Source organism: Sorex araneus, chromosome 1, assembly GCF_027595985.1.
Source record: "Sorex araneus isolate mSorAra2 chromosome 1, mSorAra2.pri, whole genome shotgun sequence".
NCBI classification, from domain to species: Eukaryota; Metazoa; Chordata; class Mammalia; order Eulipotyphla; family Soricidae; genus Sorex; species Sorex araneus.
This window is the reverse complement of record NC_073302.1, coordinates 71202240-71208257: the sequence shown is the minus strand read 5'-3', so window position 1 is coordinate 71208257 and position 6018 is coordinate 71202240.

The window sequence follows — 6018 nt, the reverse complement described above, 5'->3', positions numbered from 1 at the left end:
TGGTATATAAAGCACTGGTTGAACTCTACAAGAAGAAAACATCCAACCCCATCAAAAAATGGGGCGAAGAAATGAACAGAAACTTTACCAAGGAAGAGATACGAATGGTCAAAAGACACATGAAAAAATGCTCTACATCACTAATTGTCAGAGAGATGCAGATCAAAACAACCATGAGATACCACCTCACACCACAGAGACTAGCACACATCCAAAAGAACAAAAGCAACCGCTGTTGGAGAGGATGTGGGGAGAAAGGGACCCTTCTACACTGCTGGTGGGAATGCCATCTAGTTCAGCCCTTTTGGAAAACAGTATGGACGATTCTCAAAAAGTTTTTAAATTCTTTTAAAAATAAATAGCCGAACACTGCTCATCTGACATAAAGATATATAAATAAAAAAAAAGAAAAAATGAAATAATGAAATTTGCATATGTGTGAATGGACATGGAGATGCACATGGAGAGTATTGTGCTAAGTGAAATGAGTCAGAGAGGGACAGATATAGAATGACTGCACTCATTTGTGGAATATAAAATAGCATAACATGAGATTAATGCCTAAGGACAGTTGATATTAGGGCCTGAAGGATCACACCATGATTTGGGAGCTGGCCCCACGTGCTGGGGGAAAAAGCAGTTGGGATGGAGATGGGACCACTAAGTGAAAGATAATTCAAGGGATCGCCTGGAATAAGAGATGTGTGCTGAAAGTAGACCAAGGACTAAACATGATGACCTCTTAGTATCTATATTGCAAGTCATAATGCCCAAAATTAGTGAGAGAGAGAGAGTTTGAAGGATTGTACCTGCCACAGAAGCAGGGAGTGAGGCAGGGGTGGTTGCAGTGGCAGGTGGGACACTGGGAACAATGGTGGTGGAAAATGTGCTCTGGTGGAGGGATGGGTGCTGGAGCATTGTGTGACTAAAATGTAATCATGCAAGTTTGTAACTATTTCACAGTGATCCAATAAAACTTATTAGAATAAAAGGCAAGTCTATTTTCCTTTCTGTTCAAATTATGTAGTCCTTTGAGATTGTTGTAGCAGGTAGACTATAGCAAAAATGATATATTAATTCTGATACAAAGTATGTGTTTGTATTACACTTGCGCAAAGTATATCTTCCATCTAGAGTTCTTTTTCAGTATTCTTAGAATCACACCACCATGATGTGAGGAAGTCTGAGTATATGGGGAGGTTGCTTAGAAGTGTCTGGTTGATATTTCTAATTAAAATCTGACTAGGATGCCAAAATCCATCCCAGATGTGTGAATGAATGAGCTCTGACATTGTTCTAAGTGCTTGACTTCAAGCTGCTCATGCAGAAACTACATGAATCAGAAACGAGCTATCCTTGCTGAACCCCACACAAATTGCAGATTTGAGGCAATAGCTTTATTTTAAATCACTATGTTATTAGGTATCTTGTCTCATAACCCTAAATAACTGGAGTTCAAAAAAAAAGTAACCTATGTGAATTTATACAAGGTTTTCAAATAGTTTAGGTGAGTTTAAATGTACAGGAAGGCTTTTCCATTTACTAGTAGTTAAAACTCTATTTTCTCTTCTCAACCATCAACACTAAATTCATCTTTCTTTTTCCACTTAATGAGGGATATTCCTGGAAAAGCTAGGAGGACACAGAACCACTCCTCGCCATGTTATTTGGTGCTCAGGCCTTGCAGTACTTGGATGCTACCACACCACATCCAGTATTGCTAGGGGTGTGGTACCTGGGATTGACACAAGGTCTCTCACATTCTAGACACGTGCTCTATCTCTTGTACCTCCCCATTGATAAATTCTTTTTGAAGAATTTGTTAGGAATCTTACTGGTTGACAACACCAAAGCTAGATCAGCAAATATTTTCACCTAGTTGTTCTTTTTACATTTTTGCCATTGTGCTGCTATGACTCATACCTCCTGTATGACTTAATCATCCAGTGCCTAGATTTTGTCAACAGTTGTGATTTTGATGTGTTTTCTCATTTATTTTTTGCCAAGTTTCTGGGATAAGATAATGGCTAGTTTATAGGTATGGAGTCTAAATTCAAGAAGATTCAATGACTTGCTCAAGATTTTACAGTAAATGGAATAATTGGGACTTGTCTATAGTTCTGTGATCCCACAGTATTATTCTTTTCCCTTGCTACTCTACCTTGACTTGAGGCCTTTGGGAATTCACAGTAATTTTATCCCATTATAGTCATATTTGAAATTACACAGATGCTATGTGTTGACCTGCCAACTCATTACACTGACAATATTGAACTTCTGATTAATGAGAAACTACCTTTGGAAATTAAGAAGTTTACTTTGTAGTATCATACCAATTGTACTATTTATCAGTATCATACCAGCTCATTTTGCTGCAATATTATATCTCTGATTAATAGGAAACTACCTTTGGAAATTAAAGTTTTTTGTAAAATCATAAATTAGAGTATGTTGCTTATAAGTATGTGTAAGACACACATTTATAATTATGTACATATAATATAAAACATGTAAGTAAATAATAATGTACATACTATGTATAATATATATTGCAATATACATTTTAAATTTTGCTTTCTTTTGTTATTTTTGATAAATAATGAATGCTTACTAATCTCATTGCAATTATCATTTCACATTATATGAAAGTCAAACAACTATGTTACATACTTTAAACAATTTTTATAATTTCTTAAATTTTTTGGTTTATAATACTACTATAATGGTTTCTTATGGATGTAATTTCAATACCTCACCCATCTTCAGAGTACCCATCTCCCTTCCCCAAGAGTGTTACATTCTTCAAACTCAGTCATATTTGTCAATTGTTTCTCAATAAAACTGAAAATTGTATATATTATTGATAATTATATGTACACAATGCTCACATATAGAATTTGTGACACAAATAACAAATTAATTTCTGATACTCTATAAAAACACTCATTAGTGATTATGTCTAATAAAAGTGAGCATCATTTTTCTAATATATTCAAGATTGATTCATTATTTGATTTTTCAATAATTTCATTTATTCGATACAAGCATTTATTTTATTTTTCTGTATTTTAAGTGTTTGAAGAAAAATTGTGTTCATTTCAAGGGAATAATTTGATTCCTCTTCAAATGTATGTTACCATACCACTATTGAACCCCTTCTACCTTTTCAATTTCTCCTCCCTCCCACATGAGTAACCTCACTTTTGTGGTCAGAGCTGAAGGCTTTGTTTTCATTTGGCTTTGTCTGTTACCTTTCTTTGTTCCTTTACAAGCACATATGAGTGAGATCATCTGGCATTTATTTTTCTCCTCTTGAGTTAGTTTATTTAGTATGACCCCTCCAAGTATCTATGTTGTTACAAAAGGTAAGATTTCAATTTCTTATAGGTGATTTATGTTTCATTTTGTATATTTGCCACAGCCTCTTTATTCCCTGAACTGTCACTGGGCAGATTTTGAGTCTTGTAACTAGTGCTATAGTAAACACAGGTTTGCATATACTTTTGAGTTAGTTAAAAACTTATCTTCCGATTACATGGTAGTATAAAAATCCTAGCACTTCACTAAAAACTATAGAAACAAAAAACACAATGTAATAAAGTGGCATACTACAAAATAAATATACAAACGTTTATTGCATTTCTATATGTAAATTAGAAGAGCATGAAATCAAGAATGTGTTACTATTTATAATCTCATCAAAAGGAATAAAGTACCTAGGAATAAGTTTAGCAAATGAGATAAAAGACTTGCATGTTAAATTCACAGGATTTGTTCTTGAAGCCTTTACCATATATCTTGCTTGCTTGTCTCTGTCTTTACTTTGTTACATACACAGGGAAGCCTGGTTCTCTTCTTATAGCTTCTCACATATTTCTAAATAAATTTGAATTAAAAAATTAGCTTGCTTCACACAGACAAAAATTTATAACTCACAATTAAAACATATAGAACACTCAAGAAGAGCAAGTAATCTGTAGGCAGAGACTGGACAAATTAACATTCTTTAAATGGTCATCTTACCCAAAGCGTTATATAAAGTCAATGCAATCTCTAACAAAATTCTAAAGGCAGTCTTAAAGGAAATAAAACAAATGCTAGTGAAATTTGTATGGAACAACAGGAAATCCTGAATAACCAGAGCAATTTTGAGAAAGTAGTGAAGCATTTTTATTTTGAAAGAGCATTTAAGTTTACAAAGAGCTACAAAGATTACATAGAGTACTAACATCCCTTTATTCAGAAGTTAATATTTTACACATGACAGTTAACATTGGTATGATGCTATTATCCAAATCTCACACTGTATTTAGCTTTGACCAATTTTTCCACCAATGTCATTTTTTCCATTCTAGAATCTAATCCTGGATACCGCATTACATTTAGTCAGAATGCCTTAATCTTTAGTCTGTGACCATTTTTCAGTCCTTTGTTTTTCATAACATCAATTGAGGCATTTCAGGGCAATCAGCCAGTTTTTCAGTGAAGGTGTTTCAATTGGATCTCTCTTGTTTTCTCATATTAGAGTGGAGTTATGGTCTTTTATTTTGAAGAATGTTACAGAATTGACACCTTCGTGCCCTTCATATTGTATCATGCCTGAGGTAATTAAAATCAACCTGACTTCATGTTCATGTTGACAGTTGTTACTTGGTTGAGACAGTAACTTCCAGGTTTCCTTCTTTTCTCTATTATTAGACTCAAGTTACCAAGCCTTGCACACACTCCAAGGAAAGTCTTTAATATCCACCTTCTTAAAGGAAGTGGGGCTGGAGAGATAGCACAGCGGGTAGGGCGTTTGCCTTGCATGCGGCCAACCCGGGTTCAAATCCCAGCATCCCATATGGTCCCCTGAGCACGGCCAGGGGTAATTCCTGAGTGCAGAGCCAGGAGTAACCCCTGTGCATCGCCAGGTGTGACCCAAAAAAGCAAAAAAAAAAATAAATGAAAAAAAAAGGAAGAGTAGTATTTTATTAATTGATTGATCAATTGTTGCAGTGTGAAAGTGTTTTCATTCTGGAAGTAGTTTACAAGTTTACAACCCGGGCTTCTAGCTTATGGAATGACTTCTGGACTGAAACCTTTGAGCCATCCACGCCTTTGATTTTTTTCACTGTGGATGTATGTTCTATATAGTATTTCCTGATCTTATATGATAAGAAATTAACAGCCAATGTATAAAGATTATAAATATTTTCCCATTGTCCCTTAACAAAAAAAAATTATAAGCTATTAGTCAGCTTTCAACATATTGGAGGCATTTAGTTAATGAGAATGAATGTTTATAGTATATATTTTTAATTTTTATTGAAAATGACATTTATTTATGTAGACACACTTAAATAGAATATTAATCTTGTTTACTAAATCCTGAAATCTGTGATATCTGCTGTAAAGAATATACAGCAGGGACTGGAGCGATAGCACAGCGGGTAGGGTGTTTGCCTTGCACGTGGCCGACCCGGGTTCAAATCCCAGCATCCCATATGGTCCCCTGAGCACCGCCAGGGGTGATTCCTGAGCACATGAGCCAGGAGTGACCCCTGTGAATCGCTGGGTGTGACCCAAAAAGCAAAAAAAAAAAGAATATACAGCATTTTTTATCAAGTCTATAGACTTTTCTCTTAAATGAGGAAGATTAATCTTTTATCTCTTTACCCAAGTTTTCTTGGGTACCTGGAAAATTGAATTATTCTCATAAGTATTAAAGTTGATAAAAGTAATTAGAATAAATACATAGTTTATAATATTCTATTTAACTGTGTCTATGTAAATAAATGTCATTTAAACTAAAAATTAAAAGTATATACTATAAAATAATCGTTCTCATTAACTGCCTCCAATATTTTGAAACTAATAGTTTATAAATTTTATTTTTTAAATAATTTTCTAATTTTCTAACTTTAATTTTTGTTCCTTACACTTTTTTGCAGTGGGTAAGTTTCTTGCCTTGCTTGCAGCCATCTTGGGTTTTATCCCCAGCACTATCTATGGTCCCCTGAACTGTGCCAGGATTGA